Consider the following 11,460-nt stretch of genomic DNA (forward strand, 5'->3'; position numbering starts at 1 on the left):
GGTTGTCAGGGCTTTGTTGTGTTGTCCGAGCAGGGCGCCTTGACCGATGAGGGCTTGGTGAAGGAGGTCTGTGTCTGCTGGGTCCATGTTAATGGCCAGATTGTTCTGTTACCTGGAGCTGCAGAACAGGTGAACCCAGGTGCAGACACAGATGAGAGAACAGGAATAAGGTAAAAAAGATATTAACTGCATGAAGATGGACTGCAGGCTAAGGGAAGCTTGAGCCGGTAGCTGAGAGCCAGGAACTGAGGCTGGGGCAGTTGGAGGCCGTGGAAGCAGGTCCAGAGCGGGATCCGAGGGGACTAAATAATGCAGGGGTCCGAGGCAGAACAGCAGGGCTGAGGGCAGAGCAGCAGGGTTGACCAGACGAAGGGCAGGAAACAGGGACCAGAGTTAGAACAGGTAGGCCTATAAGAATGACGGAGAACAGGATCAGGTTTGGAGAACAGACAAGAACAAAATGCTGAATAGCAGAAATTGGTAAATAATGTGGCTCAAAGTGTTGCAAACTGACTGGTGGCAGAGTTTACAATCTGGCAGGGTGGAGGTGGCAGAGCTGAATATTTGTAGAGGCTTGATTACAGAGATGAGGTGCAGCTGGCTCTGCTCTGACCCCAGCACACCTGCAGACAATCACACACACACACACACACAGGGAGAGAGAAGGAGAGAGCCACTAAGGGAGTGGCAACAGGTTAGAGAGGCACTGAATGGAGGTAGAGGGCATAATAAACATAGCACAAAAAGTAAGGAAGTAAGGAAATTTGTGTTTGGTAGATTATTTCTTTGTTGTAACAATGCTTCTTGGCAAGCCTGTTTATTTCCCTATTAAATGGTGCCACATTTGTAAGGAACATGCATTTGTGGGATGAGCAGCAGAGCTGAGTATGTGGGTTGCACCCATGAAAAATATGCCAAATCTTCTTTGCCAATGCCAAATAGCTTACTCTGCCATTGACTCTTGTTTGGTGTTTGGTGGATTGGATGATTGAAGTTTGAAGAAACAAGACATATTGGCAATTTAACAATGTATTCATTTAACAAACAGAAGCCTCAGCAGTGTGTGGAAGAACCATACACAGCCACAACAGCCTGGCACCTCCTCCTCATGCTGGTCACCAGCCTGGTCACCCACAACAAACAAGTGACCTGTAGCCTTATGTTCAAATGCAGACAGCTACAATCTGTACAAACAGTTTTACACAAAAACTTCAATTCATATCGACATCATATAAGGATGTCATCGGAATTTGCTTGTGTTTGCGTGATGGTTGCGTGTGCTTCTCCGAAATGCCTGCTGTTACTTTTCAAAATTATTTTAAGTTAATCAAGGTGTGTCACTTAACTTGAAATTAATAATATTATCTAATGTCATCGAAATTTCACTGCAAAACAGCTTCGCCCAAAATAACATCCTTCAATTAAATGCATTTTAAAATAACGGTAAGCTAGCTAGATTATACCTTGTTAGCCCCATTGTTAACATTCAAGCCAGACTCCCAACAGAACATTGTCTTTATAAGCTTACTGCCTATGTACTGTCTAAAAAATTAACATAATCCTTAACATAAAATGAATGTTTCTCATTTACCATTTCTTTGCTGATTATTATCCCCAGTGTGTTGGGCTGGCAGTCTAGTCTGTGACCAAGACTTCAGAGTGAGCCGCCTTGACAGCGGGATCCTCGTACCAATGACATCAGCTGTACATAACATAGCCTCACATAGCCTACATTGAATGGATACCGGTATATTGATAATTTTTTTTTTAAAGTAGATATGTAGGTGGGCTGGATAGGAGATTTCACTGTTGGCAGTCCTATGAAATTAAATATGGTGGCAGTTATATTTGTAAGTGCTAATACACGCCGTTGTTGCAATTTCACTGTACAAAAAAAGTGCTGGCACTATAACTTCTAATTCTTTCACAAAATGAAAAATGAAAATAAAACTCTTTAATGTATATCATATGGTTCTGTAATGTAAAGCAAAAAAGTTATTTGAAGTTATTAGGCTTCAAACACAACCATTAAAAACAAGCAAGAAATAGGCCAACAATTTCTTGTGCATGAAATGATACTATCAAATAATTAAAGTTGATGGTGTTTCATACTTAAAATTTAATTTGTGTTTTATTTGATGTGGGTACTTTGGATAATCCCTTCATCTTGAATTTTAATTGATGCAACATTATTGTTGTTGATGATTATCTTGAAAACATGATGTTGCATACATGAAGGGGGAAACAGCAGGACTCGGGAGCACAGAAGGGGTATTGTTTTTTCTCATTTGTTATTCTTTTTTTTTTTTTAACTATAACTGCTACAATACTCAACATTTAAGATTTTATCTTTGTTTTTATTTCTTTATTTTAATTTTATCAGTACAATCAATGGTCCACATCATGCCAGTGGGTGGACCAAATGGCCCACTGCCAGGAAGTATTTTCCTCACTGTCGATTTTAATGATATCCTCAACATTTTTCAACACAGAAACACCTAAGTGTCCTTGATAACTTAACAGTATGATAGGTTAATGTTATGGCCATCTGTTTTAATTATTTCACCTTTGAGACTGACAAAGATCATTGTATCACTGTAGTGATAAAATTAAAAATAAAGTAATAAAAACAAAATTAGGATCTTGTGATTAAATGTTGAGGAATGTAGCAGCTTTGGTCAAAAATAAATAAATAAATTAAATAAATAAATAAAATAACAAATGAGAAAAAAACAGTGCAGCTTCTACGCTCCCCAGTCCCAACTGACAGGAACAAAAAAAAAAACAATTGAAAAATGTTTAAACGTTTTAAAGTTGTGCTGGGTGTCACGATAAAAGGAAAATTTGTGTCTATGAACACAAATCTTTAGATTAAATTCCATGACTATTTCATGAACTGCCGTGATACTGGGTTGCATCACCACAAGTGCAAGATGGATGACTGAATGCAGCTGAAACGTGAACAGTGTAGACATGGTAACATTGACACATAACAATACTCTCTCCTATTCTGTGAGAACACAGTCATTTATCACTTTTCAGCATTTGAACAAAAGACCAATGCTGCAGTTTTTCTGGTGATGACAGTTTCAATTTTAGTGTGGAAAATAGCACAGAACTCAGGTACACTGTGAGCATACCCTGTCAACTAGAGATTACGTTTACTAAATTATTTACTCAGTTACATTGCATTGGCAAATGTAACGCCAGCTGGATTATGTTCACAGGCAGCTTTTTTTTTCTCCAAATGAATTAAGCTCTACATTCACATATTCTGTATTAAACAAAGACCATGATCTTTCCCAGTGTATAATGTATTCGCAATTTAGTAGTATATAAACGTAATTACTAGGAGACAGGGTTGAATGAGCTGGTGACTTGTCTAATACGGACAGACTGCCCTGAACATGGTCAGTATTGACACCGAAGTTTTGTGGTGCCAGTATTGACAACACTAGATTGCAAGTGACACTACCTAATATGCATCTCCTTCACCACGGCGCTCAGCAAATCAATAAAACATCAAATGTGCAGAGACAAGGAAAGAACCTTGCTGTGCCTCAGGAAAATAATATATCTTTGACATTTTGGTCTTTGTTTTACTTCCACTCAGTTTGACTCTTTTGTACTTGTATTACAATAATGATTATTAACATTATGTATCTAGCACTTTTCAAAAAAATGTGCTGCATTTGTGAATAGGGTGTAATGTGATAATTATATTCCTCTACTACAATAGGGGCATGCAACAATACAGCAAATTGGCATCCAGTGTATTACAATTGCACAAATTAGGTAGGTTATTTTCATCTTTTTGTTTCATGATTGAAGACTAGACAACTAAAATTACGAGTTAATGTTGGAGTATTGTTTTGTCATGGTTATAGAGGGATATACCACCCACCACTCAAAATACAAGATTTCTATTCCATATTTCATTTTCAAACTATCGCTCCTTCATTTTTTTCACATTACCATTTCATGGTGGTAAAACACTTTTTGTGCATAAAGAACATTTGTGCATTCTTAGAAATTATAGGAGACTAGCCTCTTGTCAAACAAAAACAGATGTGTAGGAGCTCTGAAAATGCCAGATCTCTTCCAGGCTTAAGGGAAGAGAGTAATCAATTCAGTTGTACCGGTTGCTTGGTAACTGAGGTCACGCTTGGACATTTTCATAGGTTATATATCTGTTCACAATGATGTCCCTGAGCAGTACACTAGCTAAGCTACTTCACCAGTTAAATCTGTCTATCCTTGTGCACACATCAACACAAAGCATTTCAGTATTACTATCTCCCTACAGAGAATCAGGAGCTGCAAGTGGAACAGCTACGTGAGCCGCATGGCAGGCTCGTATTTTACCTTCAGGCGCTGGCTGTCAACATCTCGACCACAGAATTACAAATGACAGAGCAGTTCCTTGAATCACAACCATCAGTTTCTGCACACCAGAAGATGGCGGTCATACGGTATTACTGAGTACTGTGTTCTGGAAAAGTCTTGCTGAAATGGAATACAAATATAGTATTTGATATTTCTATTTTCTTTTTTTTGTCCAATGTGCTGTACAATTGCTAATTTTTATAACTATCACGCACACAAAAAAGAGATATTAAACCAAAAATTTGAGATATTAAACCACTTGCTGCTTTATTTGGTTCACCAGTACAATCCTATACAGTCCACCATGTACTGAGATGTGGATTATTGTTATGTGGTGACAGTACATGCCAACAGCTAAACCTCAAACACTCATTCTGCTTTTTGTCGTTTTTTGTTGACTCTTAACATACTGCACTGTATACATGAGTAGTGTCTTTAAATAGACAGGAATAGATGGAATATTGATTTCCTTTGGGAATTGTGGTATACATTTTTTTCCTTCTCATGTGTCTCTCATAAACAAGTGATGGCCTCTTGGTGTCTATACCCCAGCATAAAACTCCAACAGTGGAGATGTAATTAGGCCATTTGAGGGAGAGAAAGCAAGAAAATAAGACGGAAAAAAAAATCCAATTATATGTTTTTAGGTGTTATCTAAGGTTTTCCTTGAAAGCAAAATAATAGAAAAAGGCTTTTGAGATGGCTTTGCTTGTTTATACAGACACACGTTGTTAACATAGTGACATTACCGATAAATGACACTATGCATTGTAATTGCATGTGTGCATTAGTGTGTCCCTGCTGAGGAAATAATGCAAACTATAGGAAAGCAATTGTATACTTTAATAGTGGTTGTAGTTAGTGTGTAAAATCAGTTTACAGTCTCATTTCCTCATGGTGCCCTGTTCACACTAAGAGTTCTTTCAGTTAATCAACTATTTAGCAGTGGTCATCATCACTCACAATTGCAGTTGAACTAACTTAGGACTGAGTTAAATCTACTCATATTCATTTATCATAAAAAGTAAACTTTTGCTTCAAACACTTGGGGAAACATGGGGAAAACAACAATAGAGATGAACAGCTGTCACTCTTAGAGTCCTTCTCCAAAAACGGCTAGGCCCTTTGCCACCCAATTTCACTGATGCAAATATGCAGGAGAGGAGCCAACAAACCAATATGAAAATAATGTACAGTATGTGAAATATACCTAACCTTCTGGATCCCATAAAACTATCTCTCTCTCTCTCTCTCTCTCTCTCTCCCTCTCTCTCTCTCTCTCTCTCCAGTACAGTTAGAAAGGAACTCATATCTAAAGACAAGATCTCAGACTTTGCACATATATGTTCACATCAGAGGAGGCTCATCCATAGAGGCAGAGGAGGTTGTTCCTCCTCTATTTTTGAGAAGCAAGAGGGAGACCAAAATATAAAACAAGAGTGACTGGTTGAAGTAAACCATTACCAAATCTCAGTATAATTTATAAATTAGTAAAATAAAATAGGCAAGAGGGGATAGGGCAGTCTTTGTGAAGTGGGGGGGGGGGCGAAGAGGACGGGCTCCTGCTGTCTTCCTTAGGGTGGGATCTCTTCTATCAATTTAATGTAATTCATTTTTTTAATGCTAAGGGAATGTGTTATGGGCCAAAACACGTAAAATGATGCTCCAACGGAGGACATCCTCTTTAACCAATCAACAACTAGAATACAATATTGACATTGCGTTGGTCCAGTGATAATTTCCAAATCTCATCTTCACTTCTCTACCACTGTATTGTGCATTGGTGTGACGAACTGGCAGTAAGGCATTAGATTGATTAATATTTCATATAGTAGCATATTACAAAAGAAATTATGTTGTGCAAAACTACTTTTAAACACATCACTAAAAAATTACATTTTATTTAGGCCTTGTCTACAGAGTCCAAATTTCCTTTTTTCATATTTACATTTTTATTGAGCAGTACATAGATACTTGTGTTAGCCAAAGCAACACTTACCTTGTTATTGCAGCCCTGAAGGACTGTTAAGGACTGCTGTTAAGCTAACATGCTGCTCTGAAGTGAACTCCTCTCAACAATACAAAGTTAACAACATAATTTAAATGAAACAACTGGGAGAGTTAGCTTTTCAGTTTGTCATTGTTGCTAATGATATAAGACTGGTTAACCAGCAGTGACAAGGTTCTGTTAAACAAAGAAGATGACTAACAGCCTCAAATGCAGTGGGACGTTATGACATGGTTACTTCATCTCAATGAAAGAAAGAGGAGAACATCAGATAATGTGAGTAAGACAGGCCTTCTCTCTCTCTGTCTCTTCAGTTGCTAATTTCTTCTCTGATGGTTAAATGTCTCTCCGTGGCTGTTGTGTGAATTTATCTCCCTAACAAGAATGCAGCAAAAAGATCATATAATGTGCTGTAGGTAGTTTACCTGGACACTGAAGCTGTTGAAGAGTTACAGTGAGCTGTCTGGACTCACATGGAAAGAGTTAATTTCTGTTTTTGAAAGCAAATTGTTTAATTGGCATATAAAATTGTTTTCCTCCTGTCCTCCCCAATTTTTTGAGTCACCAGCCGCCACTTGTTCACATAGAAATTCAGAGACTCAAAAACAAACAGGAGCTAGACTTACTGCAAACTATGGGTGTACTTGTGCAAATATAACCAGTGAGAAGGGAAATAAAAGATGAAATGCTGAGTAAGAATGAAAAAAAAGATTAGGTGAAGGTGAGGACAGCTTTACAAAGAGAAGAAGCATATCTGCACACATCTGAAAAAAGTGCCAAAATGTATATTCATTAACAAGGTGTTACATAGGCATCACACAAAGGTCAAAGTAAACTTCAGCAAGCAAGAAGGTTTGATTAGGAAGAATGCAGCATACACAGAACATTTTCCCAGGTAACCCTGAACCAACCACCTCAATGAGTACATGTTCATGTGGGTGAAGTCACAAACACTACTGGATTTTATAAGGAGAAGGAAAGTCTTTGTCCGCTGAGGCTGTCACCACACCTGATAAGCTAAGCCACTATTCAAATGCCTTAGATTTTACAGATGGTTGGGAAGAAAGGGCCTTATTTGGGCCCTAGTTGGCTGAATTATGTATAAAACAAACTAGATAGTACAACCACGTCTGAAGGCAAGTGTTTATGACCAGTCTCAACAAGTCTACTGTCATGCCCACTTTCTCACATCCGCATATCCGACCAAGTGCTGTGTAAAGTGCTTGTCATATTGCCGGTTTTGCAAACTAACAAAAACAATGTAGACGGAGGGGGCTTTAGACGCACACTCCGAGCACTTCATACAAAGCAATCTAACCCTTTTAGTGTCTGAAAGTCCTCACAGAGGAGGCAGAATTTATATGTAGCTTCAGAAGAACCTCTGTCTGGAAGATTCAACTCGGGGCATAAAAGTCCCATGCCAGGCCCATCCCATATTGATTTTTCTTATTTATATCCATTCCAAGGAAAAGCTGTTTTGTACCTTGGCATTTTGTGCTCAGCAATAGTGGTTGCATTTATCGTTCCGTTATTAGAATACAACTTAACTTGAAATACAAAAAGGACAAAGACAAAAACATTGTTTGCAGCAACATTCTGTGTATTGCCAGCTGTTCTACGTTACAGAGCTCGGCATGATGGTACCATATGTGGAGAAAAATGGCAATGGAGTGCAAAATGCATGTGCATCGTCATCTGTTCACAGTATCACTATATTATCAGAACATGAACAGGAAAATTGCCATATGTGCCATCTAATGTGCCCAGATACAATATGCTCAGCATTTGAACTGTTTTTATTATAATTACTGGAAGTACAAAACAAGGAAGTTTGGAGAAAATAAATGTGCTAGACCTAGACTAGACCATTTTCACTTTGCTGTTGAGGGAAAATTATCTGCAATTCATTTATTTGACTTCCTTGATAACAAGTGGTGATTATTCTTTTGTGGGTGCTTGCATGTAAAAATTGTACTTTTCTTTCCTGTTTTCACAGTAACAATCTGAACAAATACAAGTATTTGCGGACTGCAGAATGCAAACTGACATTTTAGTTGTGTTACTTTAATGTTTATAAATAGGCAGCAAGTTGGAGAACACACAGTGGAATAAAAAGGTTTAAGTACTGATAACACATGTCCAGTTGACAATCTATTTCTCTCTCTCTCTGCATACATAATTATGTTGGCTATTTAAGCCTGTATTTGTTCCCTTTTGTGTCATCATTATCATTTCCAATAGGACAATGTTGCTCAGGAAAATGCCCTTGGGATACACCTTGTCCTAATATGTTAGAATTAAAATGTGGTTAATTTACAAGGTCAACAAAAGAATTAGCTTTCCTATGTGCTACTGTAATAAAGCACAAACTTTAATAATTCCTACATTTTGCATAGGATTTTACCACGAGATCTCACTCTGTACCTAAATATAACATAGCTTTGTAATCGGATGTTTGACACTTCAAACTGTGCCAACGCCATTCAGGGTTATGGGCCTGATGATCAAAATATTATTTGATTGACAATGTCTCAAAGCTAAAAGCTATAAAACCTGTTGCTTGTTGACTTGTTGCTACTTAGTTTAATTCTTTAAGAAAGAAAAGAGCAAAAAGTAGATCTGATTTCTAACAACTACTTAATCAGCCTTGCTCAGACCATAGACTTTATGTAAAGATGGACGAAGCAAGGTGTGACACCACCCATTGGTTTTCATTGGAGCTCGTCTGAGGCCCAGAGTTGCTCCTTACGGTTGGCGCCATCTTTTCTGTTGGGAGCCAGGACCTTCCAAATAAGGAGTGCGGGATGTTGCCTTTCAACTCTGGAAACACACCCTGCTATCTTCAACCAAAGTGAATGGTAACTTACTGGGAACACCGAGTAGTGCACACTTGGGCTAACATAGCTACTTTAGCTAAATTGTGCTAAGAGCAGCAGGTAAGCGAACTGTTAATCACAACTGTCAATCAATAGCCATACAGCAGATGATCAAAGCCTACTATAAATCTTCAAATCTTACTACCGGGCAATAATTTCCAAAATGACCACCAGCACACTTGTTTACTCATTGAAAAAAAAAGATCTATTTAGTATTTCTCCAGATAAGTTGATGCTTGTTGAATGGGAGTCAATTGGAGCCAGGGGGTTTTTGGAGTTCTTGTAATTGTTTCCTGTAATTGTGTATTCATCAGAGACAACAGTGACAACACAATAAGCACTACTGAGTAGTATGAATGGAAGCTCCCTGAAAGCAGCAGATGGATGTTGAATATGGACGCCTTGCAGCTGGAGAGGTAATGTGATGCAGATAAACATGGAAAGCAGAGTACTTCTATTTCTACTCCTTCGTGACAGGCATTCCTCAATCTATAGACAATAAATTGGAAATTTGCAAACCATTTACTGTGCCCTCATTGATACAGGTCTACCTCTGACTACTTTTCTGTCAGTACAGTAGTTCTCTTGAGTATCTTACTGATACATCACCTACATTTTGTTCCTGGCATTCCTGCTTCTGCTCTCCTCTTCCTTGCTGACTTCACACATTGTGACAAATGTCTGGATCACTTTGCCAGGATCTATTTGCACCATGTTGTCACAGACATGAGAGCACCCAAACTGTGATTTCGAAAGCCCAAATGTTTTTTCAGTAGTTTCTCTATTGGCATTGGAAACCTAGCTGTATACTGGATAGGTTTCAAAACATAAAGGGCCATGTGTTTTCCTTATTGTTACTTCACTTTAGATGTGCAATATCATGTTTTTTCTGAGTTTGATACTTTCTAATTCATCTGCTTATGGGGGAACGTTTCCTATGTTCACCTTAAATCAGAGTTGATATGTGTAGGTACAAGCTGATTTTGTGATATCACAACTAGTTTGGAAGCCAGTCAGTGCAGTATTGTAAACTGGTATTGTATATTGTATATTGGTGATTTAAAGCTGTTGAAGGTTGGCAGTCCGAAACAACCCACATGTCGTGTCTTATGTATGACATGAAAAGTATTACCATATAAAACTAGCACTTGTGACGCACTGTAATATGTCTCTGTCATACTCTCCAGCATCTTAGAAACAGCAATAGGAACACTAGTCAACTTCTTTGAGCCTGAGGGCCTAGCTGACTTTCTCCACCTTCTGCACCATGTTAAGAGTCCTTCAAAGTCTTCTACAGTACTACTGGTCAGCAGTGGAAACTGCCTTTGAGAGGTTGAAATCAATAATAAAGGTGGATTCTTCTCAATCAGAGTGACTGCCACTTCACCTTTTCACTCTATATTCCAGTCACTTGCTGTGCTCTGCACAATCTGTGAGAGAAAGGACTCTCAACCCTGACCTAAAATGAAGCAGCAAAAATGTTAGAGCGATTACAGTTTACAGGAAGCACATCCTCAAAGAATTAATGGCCAACAATTTTACCATTCCACAAAAAATTTTAAACATCGGACTGAAGTCCAGATTTACCAAGGCTTTTGCACCTGTTTTTCAGGTGTAGATGTGAAGTGCTCTTCCCCAAACACATGCAATGTATTTATCAAACATATGCGTCAGGCTGGAGCCTCAGTTCATACATCGTTTGTAGGAGTATTTGCAAAATGTGCCTCTCTCTTCATTGCAATAATAGGATACATTAACAGAGGTTATTATGGATTCACTAAGGCCATGCAATTTGCAGTGGTCAGGGAAAATTCTCTGCCTCTGAAGACCAGATATGTAACACAAATGGGGTTCACAAGAGCCACAAAGAAGGTGGGGAAAAGAAACATGCATTAATTATAGGCTTACATATGGCTAAAAACTGATTATTAGAAACAAAAATTAAGCAATTAGGTTTTATTAGTTCACTTATCTGTTCACAGTAATACAAATGAACAGTGGATTGTGTTAATCAAACTTGAATTTGAACTTTGCCATCAATGAACTGTAAAATTACTATATGCTGCAATTACTTTTCATGGAGCATCACTATATGTCAGGCAGACATAGAAGTCATTTTATAGTCCATGTGACTTGCTAGTTTCTGTATATTCACAAATGAGAAATATACAAACTAATAAATAGGTGTCT

The 11,460-nt window shown here is 38.1% G+C and overlaps 1 long non-coding RNA gene across 1 annotated transcript; it reads left to right on the plus strand.

The window, feature by feature from the left end:
• Nucleotides 1-659: 659 nt before the first annotated feature.
• LOC137171182 (uncharacterized) lies at nucleotides 660-4,985 on the plus strand. Its single transcript, XR_010924720.1, has 3 exons — nucleotides 660-746; nucleotides 1,619-1,747; nucleotides 4,307-4,985. It is a non-coding gene; the product is annotated as an uncharacterized lncRNA (long non-coding RNA).
• Nucleotides 4,986-11,460: the final 6,475 nt, after the last annotated feature.

This window comes from Thunnus thynnus, chromosome 19 (genome assembly GCF_963924715.1).
Source record: "Thunnus thynnus chromosome 19, fThuThy2.1, whole genome shotgun sequence".
In the NCBI taxonomy this organism is placed as follows: Eukaryota; Metazoa; Chordata; class Actinopteri; order Scombriformes; family Scombridae; genus Thunnus; species Thunnus thynnus.